Source organism: Myotis daubentonii, chromosome 2 (assembly GCF_963259705.1).
Source record: "Myotis daubentonii chromosome 2, mMyoDau2.1, whole genome shotgun sequence".
Lineage (NCBI taxonomy): Eukaryota > Metazoa > Chordata > Mammalia > Chiroptera > Vespertilionidae > Myotis > Myotis daubentonii.
Window position 1 is genome coordinate 99,711,826 of NC_081841.1, and position 16,215 is coordinate 99,728,040.

The 16,215-nt window shown below is 39.9% G+C and overlaps 1 protein-coding gene across 1 annotated transcript in view; it reads right to left on the minus strand.

Annotated features, from left to right (window-relative positions):
- The window catches only part of SPATA13 (spermatogenesis associated 13), a 158,136-nt gene that overhangs the window by 59,523 nt on the left and 82,398 nt on the right, over positions 1-16,215 (minus strand). The gene's annotated exons all lie outside the window — the stretch shown is intronic.

Below are 16,215 nucleotides of genomic sequence, written 5' to 3' on the forward strand. Positions count from 1 at the left end.
TGCTACCCACTGCTACTCTAAGGTATTGTATTGCAATAATGTTTAAAAATAGAAGGTGCTTTCAGAAGATTAAGTCTGGGTTGCTAGGGAAGGAGGAGAAAGCACTAAATTAGGATTCCAAGAACCAGATCAGGCTACTAACTACCAATGTGAGCTTGGACACCTCTTAACTGACCCTTCAGGATCTCAGGTTTCAGAGTAGACAATACCACAGCTGGAGAGTCTATGATCCTAAATTAGGCAACACGTTCTAATTTTTCAAGTAACTTTTTCAGAGGCAATGCAATTTACTAGGGAAAAAGCCATAAGGCTTGAGAATGAGCAGACTTCGGTCAGATTGGGCCCCTAGCTTTATTAACCTCAGGCAAGTTACTTCTGTGGATGTGGTTCTGTAACTGTTCCCTAGGGAAAAATGGGTCCTAGTGCGGATGAAATACAATGGTAAGAGCCCTATCATCCACAGTTAATCATCCCTCTTAAAAAAGCACTGCCATAGAATTACAATCACCTGACTGGCACAGCCTGGAGATGAGCTCCACCTCAGCAGACCCCTGAGACTGGTCTCAAAGCTCTATGGGAGGGGCAGGAAGGGGTTAGCCAAAGTCTGCCGCAGGCCTGGGAGCCTGGGTGCCTTCAGTTCTTCCATTCCTATACATTACTTAAAATACAGTAAAAACATAACAGCACCAGAAGGGAACTAAATTACCCAGAAAACTCATGTGATTGCAGGGCAGGCCACCTAGTGGATGGAGATGGCCAGTTGAGCTGCTGTGGCATCCCCTGGCAGACCAGCCCCACCCCCCACCTCGCCCATGAGCACTGCTGGCCCAAGAAGTCCCACCTGTTGCTAATCAGTGGCAACTGAGACCTGAAATGCAGGTCCTGTAATTTCCAATCTGGTGTGTCCAGGCAACCCCTAAGATCACATACCGTGGGAAATGTGCTGAAGAGCAAAGCAAACAGGAAAGGACTTAGAGATACTCTACCCTGTGCCCACCATTTTTTAAATCAGGAAAACTGAGACCTAGAGAAGTGATTTGCTTAGGGCCACACAGCCAATGAGCAGCAACGGAAACACAGGAATGCGGGCCTCGTAATTTCTGTTTCTACGATACCGAGTCACCTCTGCTCAAAGGAAGATGGGTTCTAGCATTCACCAATGACCTTGCTATCTAGTGACTCTACTGCCTGGAATCTACCTCTCTGTTAAGTCTCCACTGAAGGGGTCCAGAATGCACCACATGGCCTTCCATCTGTTTTGATGGTATTTAAGGATGGGCTTTTACTCTGAACTCCCTCATCTGCCTTAAAGCAGGGCCACCCAGAAGAACTCAGTTGTCATAATCTGCTCCCTTGGATAGAGTTTCTTTCTTCCAACCAGGGAAGATGCACTCTTACCGCTCCAGAGAAGCCCTCACCTACACAGACAGGGTCACAAAACCATCCTGTCTCTCACCTGTTCTTCACAGTCCCAGCTACCTTTCCTAAAAGTCACCTGTTTTCCCATCAGCACCCTTCCCCCTCATTAAGATGGTATATAAGGCCCCAATTCAAACACTTCCTGGAGTCACATTTTTCTGTGAACTCCCACTTACCTACATGAAGAAAAAATGTCTTTCCCAAATTTGCCTTTTGTCAACTTTAATTCTAAGAACCCCTAAGCATAAACCTAAGAGGGTAGAGGAAAAGTTTTTCCTCTGTGACACTGCCCTGGGAAAGTATAACAGAAATCATGGAAATGTTTATATTATTTTATTACATTACATATGAAAAACAGGTTTTTATGGATAGTTTAAATAACCACATCAAATGGCACAGACGACTTAAGCACACAATAAGACTAAACCTATTTATATTATTACCCTGAGATAAAAAGGTTCAGAAAAATGTGCTAGAAAAACAGAAGTACAACAAAATTACGGGCAATGGGTAGTCTGGTCACAAATCTACATGAGGTTTTGATTGCACTTATGCAACATGCAACCTGCTTTTCCTCACTGATGCAAACAAAGTAAGAAAATGGGAAACAAGAAGCTGTCTTAGCTGTTCACATAATAAATCTTCTGAGACCAAAACACACTCCAGGAAGTGATGGAGGCTGAAAGCAGGGAATTAAAGGGCAGGAGGTGGCCAGCACAGGCTTAACTCCCTCACACATCAGCCCTCTGGGGCTGCCAGCCTGCATGGGAGCACCCCGGAGAAGCCACTTACTTCCACCGTAACCACTGATACAGCCCAAGGAGAACACCCCCTCCAAGTGGTACCAAATGTTCTAGAACTGCAAAACTTAGTTAACAGAATAACATGTAACGTTGAAATGTTCCTTTTACTCCTAGCAAACAGAGCGAGGGAAGGGGAGAAGGAGGGAGGGAACCATGTGAAGTCCCTCAGCGTTAAGCTCACATTCAAACAGAGATCCTTAGCCAGAAGCGACTTACATTCCTCACAGAACAAATCTGAACTTTGATGCATATTCCAAAACTAAAACTTCTTTTAGCAAAGTTTACCTACTTTCGAACTATGACCTACTTTCATCCTGGGGAACTCACTTTGAGTGTGATTATACCTGGAATTATAAACCCAGCACCACCAACAAACAACACTCTCCAGTAACCTACCTCGGACTCCGCTACAGGCAGTGGTGGCCCGCAGACACCCTGAAGGCACAAGCAGTTGACCACATCCATGCTCTCTGAGACTTCTTCCCGCTTTTAACACTCTCAAATCAGGGGTGTAAGTGGCCAGAGATCTGCTCAGTCAGCTTCTGCTGGCAGGTCAGCAGCCTGAGCTTCTGGGGCTCTCTAAGCTTGAATGGCCAATTCACACCCAAGTCATAAACTTTTGTAAACACACTTTTCAGTTTAACTCTTGTTCCTCAGTACAGTTTTAAAGTACTTTCCCTAGACAGGAGTCCCTACAGCTTTTCTTCCCATACAAAATTCCTTTATTTACTTTACAAAAGTAAAAAACCAAGATAGATTTCATTACTTCTGATTAGACACTTCAAAATGTTTTTTGAAACCACAGCAAGATTAAATTACTACCTGGAAGTAAAAAGAAAGAAAAACACAAGCAGAAAAACTGATGTCACATATGTCTGTTCAGAAGCCTGACCTAAAGTGACTGGCAAGTACTGTGGGTTGAATTGTGTCCTCCAGTAAGACATGTTGAAGTCTTGACCCCCAGCACCTGTGAACTGATCTTACTTGGAAATACAGTGCTTGTAGATGTACTGAGTTAAGATTAGCTCATACTGGATAAGGTGGCCCCTACTCCAATGGAAGAGGAAAATCTGAACACAGACGAAGACAAAAGGAGGAAGGGCATGTGAGAACAGACGCAGAGATCAGAATGATGCATTTATAAGCCAAGAAACCCGAGTCTCTCCCCTAGGGACTTAGAGGGAGCTTGACCCTGCCCACACCTTGATTTCAGACTTCTGGCCTCTACAACAAAGAGAATAAAGGTTTTGAGCCACCCAGTTTGTGGTAGTTTATTATAGTAGCTCTAAGAAACTAACACAGCAAGGGAATTCAGAAGAAAATATTATAGGCAAAGAAATTAAGATGCTTTGTGTAGATTACTAAAGCAAAGAGACTTTACTTTGAACAAGCTAAGGTACTTTCAGGATACTGTTAATAAGTAAGTCTCGCCCTCACCAGTTTGACTCAGTGAATAGTGTCAGCCTGTGGACTGAAGAATCCCGGGTTCGATTCTGGTCAAGGGGACGTACCTTAGTTGCAGCTCAATCCCGGCCCAGGCTCTGGTTGGGGTACGTGCGGGAGGCAACCAATCGTGTCTCTCTCACATTGATATTTCTCTATGTCACTCCCACCCCTTCCATTCTCTCTAAAAATCAATGGAATAATATCCTCGAATAAGGATTAACACAAAGTAAGCCTCCTTAGGTATTCAGAATCCTGGATTATGTAGGGAGGGCAGGTACAGTCACCAAGCTGGAGGGGAGAAGGGAGAACACCTTGACAATGTAGAGGACTGCAATAATGACACTAATGAGAACAATATACCAGGCATGTGTTACCTTATTTAACCTCCACAACCACCCTAGGGATGTTTCATTTGCCACATTTTATGTTATTTGAGGCTGAAATAAATAAAATTACTCGCTCAGATTAATCGAGCCAGAAAGGGGAAGATCCCAATTTATTCCTCTCATTGCAGAATCTCTGTCCTTTCCACTCTGCAGCCCTGGCACAGATTTAAAAAAAAAAAAAAGTGTTTATTTTTTAAAAATTATAAAGGGTGTCCCAAAATTCACGCAAGAAGTAATTTTGATAGAAAACACAGGTTTATAATTAAAAATTGTAAATTTTTTATTGATTCATAAAGTATAAAGTATAGGGTTATGTATGGAATAGCATATCGGGTAAATGGCCTCCACGGCTTTGCTGGCACATACGCACTCTTTTGTTGAAATTTTCCATGACCGTTTTGCATAAATGTGGCTGAATTTCGATGAGGCTCATTTTCATCTTGATGGCTTGGTTAATCGACAAAATTGTCGCATTTGGGGTTCAGAAAATCCATGAGTGATTGTTGAGAAACAAATGCATCCACAGCATGTCACTGTTCCATGTGGATTTTGGGCTGGAGGCATCATCTGACCATTCTTCTTCGAAAATGCGGCTGCTCAGGCAATAACAAAAGAGTGTGTATGTGCCAGCAAAGCTGTGGAGGCCACTTACCCGATATGCTATTTCATATATAACCCTATACTGTATACTTTATGAATCAATAAAAAATTTACAATTTTTAATTATAAACCTGTGTTTTCTATCAAAATTACTTCTTGCGTGAATTTTGGGACACCCTTTAGTTCACAAATAATATTGTATTAGTTTCACATGTACAACAGTTATTTGATACTGAAATACCTTACGTGATCACAATAAATCTAGCATCCATCTGTAACCATACAAAATTTTTATATTATTGACTATATTCCCTGTGCTGTACATTATATCCCTGTGACTCTTTTTCCCTTCCCCTTTTTTATGCCCAACTCTACCCCCACCCAACCCTCTCCTCTCTGGCCAGTTTACAGAAGAAAACAGAACTTTGTAGGTATCCTGGGAGGGGAGCAGCAACAAGCAGCTACAAGAGGCTCTGATAATGGTACCTGGGGACCCAGAGACCCCTTCTCAGAATCACATTTTTGAATACACAAATAAAGCAGATAGGATTATAAAGTAAGCTGATTACTTTGAAACACGCTTCTCAAAATAGTAAAATGACTGTGATATTATAAAATATGTAACACATGAATTAAAAGGACTAGCGACACGTCTACCAACGGTCACACTTCTGAAGAAGCACCGATGAGTAAGAGATATTTTAAGATATCAGCAAAGACAGATGCATGATGTGAACAAGATCTGTGAATTCTACTGGTCTGATGCCTACATTCATAATTGAAGGAAATGCTACATTTTAGCTAGAGGTTAGTAAAAATAAAATAAATTCCCCACTTCCTGATTTCTGTCTATTGAGCCCTTGAATGAACATATGTTAAAATTCACCAGTATTATTTATCCAAAGAAACCTAAAACACTAACTCGAAAAAAAAAATAGGCATGCATATATTCATTGCAGCATTATTTATAATAACCAAGATATGGAAGCAATTAAATGTCTATCAATAGATGAATGGATAATGAAGAAGTGATACATATATACAATGGAATATGAGTCAGCCATAAAAAAAAAAAGCATGAAATCTTGCCATTTGCAACAACATGGATGGATCTAGAGCAGGGGTCCTCAAACTACAGCCCACGGGCCACATGCAAATACAAATATTGTATTTGTTCCCGTTTTGTTTTTTTACTTCAAAATAAGATATGTGCAGTGTGCTTAGGAATTTGTTCATAGTTTTTTTTTTAAACTATAGTCCGGCCCTCCAACAATCTGAGGGACAGTGGACTCGCCCCCTGTTTAAAAAGTTTGAGGACCCCTGACCTAGAGGGTATTGTGCTGAATAAATAAGTCAGACAGAGAAAGACAAATGCCATATTATTTCACTTATATGTGGAGTCTAAAAAAATAAAATAAAATAAAAATAAAACGAACAAGCAGAGCAGAAATAGGTTCATAGATACAGAGATCAGACTGATGGTTGCCAGATAGGAGGCAGATTGGGGGACTGGGTGACAGAGGTAAAAGGATTAAGAAGTAAAAATGGGTAGTTACAAAATAGTCATGGGGATGTAAAGTACAGCATAGGGAATATAATCAATAATATTGTAAAAATTATGTATGGTGTCAGATTGTACTAGATTTATTGGGGTGATCACTTCATACGTTATATAAATGTCTAATCACTGGTTGTACACCTGAAACTAATGTAATATTTTATGTCGACTGTAATAGAAAATAATTATTAAAAAACAAACAAATCTCCCAATGTAAATAATATCATTTAAGAATAGCTTATGGTACCAATAGTGTGTTCCAACTCCAGAAAATTAAATTTTAGGCCTTATACAATAGCTGCCCCCCTCCTTATCCAAAGTTTCTCCAATGGATGCCTGAAACTGCAGATAGTACTCAACTCTGTATGTACTATGTCATGTCCCATATACATACTCACTTAAAGGAAGCACTTTATGGTCTCTCTTTGACATTCCGAATTGTCAGCACCACTAGTCTTGCACTTTGGAGTCATTAAATAAAATACGAGATACCTGAACACAAGCACTAAGATACCCCGACAGTCAATCTGACAACTGAGATGGCTATTAAATGACTAATGGGTGGACAGTATTTCCAGTGTGGAGACAATGAACAAAGGGCTAATTCACATCTCAGGTGTGAATGAGGAGGATGGTGTGAGATGTCATCACACTACTCAGGACAGCACACAACTTAAAACTTATAAATTTATTTCTGCAATTTTCCATTTAATATTTTCGGCCCACGGGTACCTGAAACTTCAGAAAGTGAAACTGTGGATGGTGCGAGGAAGACAACTGTATATTATAAAATACAATGGCATTGCACTATTTAGAGTTATATATCATTACCTATTTTCCCTTAAATGAAAATTAATGCATCATAATAAAAAAAAGACCCTGCATAGCATTCCCCCAAACACCTTTTTTTTAAAGGACAGAGTCAGATTACACATCGCCAGGCCAGCCAAGGTGGGTGCGATGCGATTGGTCAGCGGGGATGGGGGTGCTCTGTGATCAATCACTGCAAAGAGGGAGGCCCAGGCCACCAGCTGGCGGGGCGATCGATGTGGGGCTCCATGATCAGCACAAAGAGGGAGGCCCAGGCCACTAGCCAGCAGGGTGATCAATGAGGGAGGGGGGACTCTGCGATTGCCCCAAAGAGGGAGGCCAAGGCTACCCTCTGTGAGGCAATCGATCGTGGAGCCCCGGCCAGGTGGGCAGGGCCTCCCTCTGCACGGCAATAGATCACAGAGCCCAGCCAGGTGGACAGGGCCTACCTCTTTGGGGCAATCCATCACGGAGCCCCAGCTGGGTGGGCAGGACCTACCTCTTTGGGGTGATCGATTGCAGGACTCCCAGACTGTGAGAGGGTGCAGGTCAGGCTGAGGGACCCCTCTCCCCTGAGTGCATGACTTCCGTGCACCAGGCCTCTAGTGTGATCATAATAATAGATGTAGAAAAAGCATTTGACAAAATCCAGCACCCATTTAGGATAAAAACTCTCAGCAAAGTGGGACTAGAAGAAACTTACCTCATCATAATAAAGACCATATATGACAAACACACAGCTAACATCACACTCAACAGGATAAAACTAAAAGAGTTTCCCTTACGATTAAGAATGAGACAAGAATGTTCATTTTTATCCCTCTTATTCAACACTGTACTGGAAGTCCTAGCCACAATAGTCAGACAAGAAAAAGAAATAAAAGGCATTCAAATTGGAAAGGAAGAAGTAAAACTGTCATTATTTGTAGATGACATCATACTGTATATAGAGAACCCTAAAGATTCCATTAAAAAACAACTACTAGAACTGATAAATTCAGTTAGCAAGACACAAAATAAACATTCAGAAATCATTTGCAGTTTTATGCACAAACTAGAGGCCCAGTGCACGACATTCATGCACTGAAGGGAGGGTCCCTCAGTCCGGCCTGCGCCCTCTCGCAGTCCGGGACCTCCCGGGGGATGTCCAACTGCCAACTTAAGCCCGTTCTCCATAGGGAGTGGGCTTAAGCTGGCAGTTGGACATCCCCTGAGGGGTCCTTAGTGCTGCCGTGGAGGTGGGAGAGGTTCCCGCCACCACCGCTGCACTCACCAGCCATGAGCCCAGCTTCTGGCTGAGCAGCATTCTTCCTGTGGGAGCCCACTAACCACCCGGGGACAGCTCCTGCATTGACTGTCTGCCCCCGGTGGTTAATGCGCCTCATAGCGACCGGTTGTTCTGGCATTCGGTCAATTTGTATAATAGCCTTTTATTATATAGGATAATAAACTATCAGCATAAGAAACTAAGAAACTAATCCCACTTACAACTGCATCAGGAAAAAACACACCTAGGAATAAATTTAACCAAGGAGGTAAAAGACCTGTACTTAAAAAACTGTAAGACACTGGAAAAAAAAATTGAAGAAGATACAAATAAATGAAAGCATATACCATGCTCATGGACAGGAAGAATTAATATCATTAAAATGTCCATAATATTGCCCTAGCTGGTTTGGCTCTATAGGATAGAGCATCAGCCTGCATACAGAAGGGTCCCAGGTTTGATTACAGTCAAGGGCACATGCCGGGGTTGCGGGCTCAATCCTCAGTGTAGGACGTGCAGGAGGCAGCCGATTAATGATTCTCTCTCATCATTGATATTTCTATCTCTCTCTTCCTCTCTGAAATTAATAAAAAATATATTAACAAATAATAATAAAATAAAATTCCATAATATCCAGAGCAATCTATACATTCAATATAATTCCTATCAAAATACTAATGGCGCATTTCACAGAACTAGAACAAATAATCCAAAATTTTATATGGAAACACAAAAGACCCCAAATAGCCTCAGCAATCTCGATAAAAAAGAATAAAGTTGGATGGATCACACTACCTGATATGAAATTATACAACAGGCCATAGTAATCAAAACAGCATGGTACTGGCATAAAAACATTCATATAGATCAATGGAATAGAATAGAGAACCCAGAAATAAATCCATGTTTATATGGTCAATTAATATTTGACAAAGGAAACAAGGACATACAATGAGGTAAAAACAGTCTATTCAATAAATAGTGTTGGGAAAATTGGATAGAGACACGAAAAAAATGAAACTAGACCACCTTCTTATAACATATATAAGAATAAACTCAAAATGGATAAAGACTTAAAGTTTTTGTTGGTTTTTTAAAATATATTTTATTGATTTCAGAGAGGAAGGGAGAGGGAGAGAGATGAAAACATCAATGATGAGAGAGAATCACTGATTGGCTGCCTCCTGCATACCCCACACTGGGGATCGAGCCCACAACCTGGGCATGTGCCCTGACCAGGAATCAAACTGTGACCTCCTGGTTCATAGGACAATGATCAACCACTGAGCCACACAAGCCTCGCAAGGCTTAAAGTTTTTTGCACAGCAAAGGAAACTATCAACAAAATGAAAAGACAACCTATTGGACTGGAGAACATATTCGCCAATGATTCATCTGATAAGGGGTTAATATCCAAAATTTGTAAAAAACTCAGCTTAACACCAAACAAAAGTGAGCAGAAAACCTGAATAGACACTTCTCCAAGAAAGACATACAGTTGGCCAATAGACATATGAAATGTTGCTGAATATCACTAATCATCAGAGAAATGCAGATCAAAACTACAATGCAATTTCACCTCATGTCAGTCAGAATGGCTATCATCAACAAGTGTTGGTGAGGATGTGAAGATAAGAGAAACCTAGTGCACTATTGGTCAGAATGCAGATTGGTGCAACTACTATGGAAAACTGTTTGAATGTTCCTCAAAAAATTAAAATGGAATTGCCTTATGAACCAGTGATTCCATTTCTGGTAATTCAAAGAAACCTGAAGCACTAATTCAAAAGAATATATGCACCCCTATGTTCACTGCAGCATTATTTACAAAAGCCAAGACATGGAAGCAACCCAAGTGCCCCATCAATAGATGAGTGGATAAAAAAGCTGTGGTATTGCCCAGCAGCAGTGGCTCAGTGGTTGAGCGCTGACCTACAAACCAGGAAGTCACGGTTCGATTCTCAGTCAGGGCATATGCCCGGGTATGGGCTCAATTTCCAGTGTGGGGCACACAGGAGGCAGCCAATCAATGATTCTCTCTCATCATTGATGTTTCTATCTCTCCCTCTCCCTTCCTCTCTGAAATAAATAAAAATACATTTTAAAAAAGAGGCTGTGGTACATATACACAATGGGATACTACTCAACCATAAAAAGGAATGAAATCTTAACTTTTGTGACAGCATAGACCGGGGGGGGTGGGGGCGGGGGGACTGCCAGTCATATAAGGCCTGAGAAATCATTTCATCTGGCCCTGTCCAGGCATTAGGGGTGAGTTAAATGTTTGACCAAATATATAGAGCAGGTTAATTTTTAAGCTGATAATTTTATATGGCCCGCAAATGATGTTATAAATATCCAAATGGCCCTTGGCAGAAAAGATTCCCCACCCCCTCGCATAGATGGACTTAGAGGATATTATGCTAAGTAAAATAAGTCACAGAGAAAGACAAATACCATATAATTCTACTTATATGTGGAATCTAAAGGACAAAATAAAACAAAAAATAAAAACAGACTCATAGATATAAAGAAGAGACTGAATATCATGATAACTATGTATGGGGGCCACGTGGGTACTTGAAGCATCGAGGGAACCACTCTGTAATGTGTATGAATTACTAACCACTTTTCTGTGCATCTGAAACTAACAGAGAATAATATTCAATGTAAACTATAACTGAAACACTAAAAAATAGACAGTGCCAGTCGTGTTTCTTCTTTACTTGCATACAGGGATATCAGAATCTAAACTGTGCTGCTCCAAAATATCTTGAAAATGTTTAATGCGAAACATGGCAGTAAAAAAATTACAGATGAATAATTTATACCACAAAAATAGTGAAGATATAAAGCCAAATATACAATGGAACATTGGTACAATTATATTAAAAATTTATATTGTACACTGGGGAATGGAACTGAAATACTTTACCTTCATCATCACAAACTGTATTAAGGTACCCTGCCTCCTATCTCCCCACCTGTGGCACTGACCTACTGGAAATGGCAAAGCTCGGCCCTGGAGTCACACCGCTGTGTCCACAGTACTTTCTTTCCGGGCCACCAGGTGAACCACCAACAGAAGATTCCAGGAAAGGGAGTGAAGCTCTTTAGTTGAGCTGCCTAGCAGATCCCAGGTAGTCAAAAGATGAAGAGGAAGGACCCTGGTTTGGGCAGGAACTAACTGCAGTAGAACGTGGCCCAAGCATAGTAGAAAGAATGCTGGACATGGAGTCAAAAGGGAAAACAGAATGGAAACTTATCAAACCACTACAATACCACCATTTGATATATGGCCTTTACAGATCCCATCTCATTTATTTTCAAAACTGTGTGTATTAGATACTTTTAATTATTGCACAGATTTTTTAAAAAGGCTAAGCGTCCTCCAAAGATCAGGAAACTCGCAGATTGTTAGAATTTAACACTGAGTGTTAGATACCAAGCAGATGTTGTTTCTGGAACTTCTTTCCCATTTTGAGACTTGGCTCTAGGCCCAGCTCTGCCACTCATCAGCTGTATGACTTTGGAAGGGTACTGTAACCCTCCAAAGCCTCAGTTTACTGTTTTAAAGCAAATCCAAAACTGCTGACCTACTTCACTGGGTGGCTGTGTGATTCAAAGGACCTGTATTGGCTGAAAGCATCCTATAAGTATGAGCAGTTACTATCCACACTTTGATTTTTAAGAGACAATTACATCCTTCAAATTTTCAAATGAGTTAGTAAAATTCCAGTTCCCAGCAGTGGGTAGAGCAACTGCTGGGATCACGCTCCTCTATATATTTCAGACCAAATGCTGTATTCCACCATTTCTTGTTTGAAAAATTTAAATTTCATTGCTTTGCCAAGGGAATTTTGTTTGACTTCTGTAGAAATTCATATTCAATTGATAATATAGTTCAAGGGGGAAAAGAGGATTATAAGCTATCTTTAACTTTTTCAGGAATGTCTCTGTTTTCTAAATCAAGAGTTATCGGGATAGGGGGGGATGGGGTAGCACAGATCTGAAAGAGAAGTGGCCACGCCAAAAATACAGAACACTTAATGCAGGCGAACCTTGAAGATACTGGAGGTCCGTTTCCAGACCACTGCAAAAGAGTGAGTTGTAATGTTTTTGCTGGCGGAGGGTCTTGCTTTCAATTTTTAAAACAAGTTAATATCTGTGTAACACAATAAAGCAAAGCCAGGGCAGCAGATCTCAAACTTTAGTGTGGCAAAAAGACTGTCCCTGGGTTGCTTGTTAAAAGTCCAGAGTACTGGGTCTCCACCCTAATGACTCCAATTCAGTAGCTCCAGCTGGGGCTCAGGGATCTCTACTTTAGCTTGCCCCCTGGATGGTCTTCATTCCAAACTTCGAGAAACTGGCTAGAAGATTAATTCTGCAAAGTTTAACTGGTCTATACTGGAGTATCTAACCAAATGCAGTACTTTTAATGATGACAACAATTAAGATTATAAAAGTCAACATTTATTAGATTTACTATGTTCCAGGAATTTAAGTATCTCATATGCATTATTTCATTTAATCCAGGTAGGCACTGTTATTTCCATTTTTAAAAAAACTTAAACTTTAAAGAGGCTTAAGTAGGCCAAGTATCTTTCTTAAGGAGAGAGCTAGCTAGTAGTGAAACTAGGATTTGAACTCAGGAAGCCCTACCCACAAAGCCCATCTATTTTTACACCATGGACCTTCCTGACCACTCAGAAATGCTGGCACTGACGGCTGAAATTTTAGAAGCACACTGACGCTGTTTTCCTAGAAAGTTACAAGCTTTAGCACTCTTTCCTCTCCAACTAACCTGCGCATCATTCCCCCCTCACCCTCGCCTTTACTCTGATCATTCTACATGAACTACCTGAACGAAGCATTCCAAATTGCTGTTTTGTCCCTAGACTGTCACTGGCAGGAGAAACATGGATAACATTCCGTTTAGAAAGTGACATGTGGCAATCTGTATGCCCTTCTGCCAACTAAACCATGACAGACATGGCAAATTGAACGTGTGTCACTGAGCCAACTGGAAAGTGATTCCTAGAGCATCCCCAACTTTGGATGCTCTGTGATCTTAATTATTACAGAGAAGCTAAAGATGCAAAAAAAAAAGACCAGGAGAAAAACATACAAACTGGCATCAGTTTCTTTCCCCCAAAGAATACTGATACTACACTTTTCTGTACTGTATAACTTCAGTACGGTCTATTATGACTTTCTTACCTACAAAGTAAAACAAGTCACTAAATAAAAGAATATTGAAAACAGCAAACACACTACTCATATCATTGCATTTAAATATTTCATATACTTTAGAAAGCTTAATAATATGATACATTATGTCATTTATACTTGATTACAAATGGTTATTATAATAGCCTATAAAAATTAGGATCTTAGGTATATCCTATGTAATAAAAACCAAATACGCAAATTGACCAAACAGTGGAACGACTGGTGGAATGACCGGTCACTATGATGCACACTGACCACCAGAGGACAGATGCTCAACGCAGGAGCTGCCCCCAGCCCACAGGCCCCAGGCCAGCCAAGGCAGGTGCCAGCAAGGGCCCCCTGATCGCCCCACCAGTCACCCTGCAGATTGGCCCTGATTACCAGCCAGGCCTAGGGACCCTACCCGTGCACAAATTTCATGCACTGGGCCTCACGTAGGTATATAATTCTGTCTCCCTCTCCCCGCTTGTTTTTAATGAGAAAATACTATTTGATGACATTTCACTAGAGAGAAACTGTTCAAGAAATGAGCCACAGTAGAGTTCAAGAATTATATGACACCTGTATGTACTTTTCTTTAGATTTCACATTTTTAGGAATTTTAGAAGCAGCTTTTAATTTTATAAAGTTCTGTTGCCTATCAAATGTTGAGCATCCATTCAGAAATACTTTGAAACTTTCCACTGGAAAAGAAATAGCTGTTTATGTAATAATGAGCATAAACCTTTTCAGAGCAAGTGGAAACTTCTTTTAAAAAAGGCTGAGATTAAAAAGTACAAAAATTATAAAATTAGTCATGGCGATATAATGTACAGCATGTGGAATAGAGTTGATAATATGATAATAACTATGTATGGTGTTAGGTGATACTAGACTTATCACAGTGATTATCTTGTTAGGTATACAAATGCCTAATCACTATGCTGTACACCTGAAACTAATACAGTATGTCTATTACAATTTAAAAATAAGTGGAAAAAAAAATACTGAGTTAGAAAATGTTGAACTCAGTTGTTAAAGTAAAAGGTAACTTTCACATTTAGATGCATGACCTGCATTCTTATGATTTAATAAAATTTCTGCAAAAGATTGTTTTTTTCTATTTAGGAATTTTTCTCCTGCAAAAAGGAAAGTGAAAATACTAGTAAATAAATCAAAAACACCTCAGGAGAAACTAAACATAAGCTAGCACAAAGATGACTAATAGAAAGCACACTGATTCTTGTCTCAAGAGAGGAAAAAGCATGCTTTGGGGGGAAAAAATCTGTTGAAGGATGTGCACCCAGGGTGGCTACTTAGGGAATATTATAAAACACTGACAATATAGCAGATGTCCCTGTAACACAATGTTAACTTCATTAGAAATACTTACTAAAAGTACAATTAATAGCATATTTTCAAATTATGTCTCCAACTGCAATTTCAATTCTTGTGATTGAAATTACAGGGCATCTTTGTCAGAGAAAATGGAGAGCCCAGGAGAGTATGGAAACTTACATTCGGCAGTTCAACAAATGGAGGTGGGATCATCAGACGTTCATATGCCAAAAAATGAGCCAAGCTCTTTACTAGTACTTCACATTATAAACAAAATTCAACTAAAATGGAGCATATACCTAAATGTTAGAGCTAAAACTATAGTAGTTCTAGAAGATAGGAGAAAGTTTTTGTGAACTTGGGATAGGCAACGATTTCTTAGCTCTAAAAAGAAGCACAATCCCTAATAGAAAAAAAAAATTATTAAATTTTCATCAGATGAGATACTTATGCTTTTCAAAAGAAACCATTATGACAAAATGACAACCCAGAGACTGTGAGAAAATATTTGCAAGTTTATATCCGATAAAGATAAAGAACTTGTATCCAAAATATATAAAGAAACCTTACTGCTGAATAGTAAAACAAAAAATACAGTAAAATTATGAGCAAACAATTTGAATAGACACCACCAAATATGATAAATGAATGGCTAATAAACACATGAAAAGATGCTCAACATCAATAGTCATTAGGGAAATGCTAATAAAAATAATAATAACCAGCCCTCGCCAGAGAGTTCAGTTGGTTAGAGCATCATCCTGATACTCCAAGGTTGCAGGGTTGATTCCCTGTCAGGGCACATATAAGAAGCAACCAATGAATGCATAAATAAATGGAGTATCAAGTGTCAGTGTCTCTCTCTCTCTCTCCCTCTCTCTCATCTAAAAATCAATATAGAAAAAAATTTAAAAGGAAATAGAACCCCATATATGCCAAACTTACCTACTTACTAAAATATTCTATTTTTACCCTTTGAATTACAGTTAGTGCTGTAATTGCACATTTATATGTGTGCTTTAGTACATATAATATTAACTTTTCTTTTTATCATTAAGGACTCATGGCTTTTCATAGAGTCAGGTTGTACCTGTAGATCAACAACTGTAGATCTAGTTATTCTTTGTGACATGCACATTGTCACAACCTGACCCTTTTCAGCTGACTCTTTTGTCTTTTCAGCAAAAGCCCAGCACTTTTTCACGGAATCCTGGTTTTCTGGCAATAGCAACATGCTTCAGGCCATCCTCATTTTCCCCAGCTCCCAAATAGGGACTCAGCTTCTTTGAAGGAGCCCTGGCTATTGCTAAGGAAATATACTACTGAGCTCAATATTTGGGTGCTGATGGAACAAGCGGACTGATGATGAGATGACCC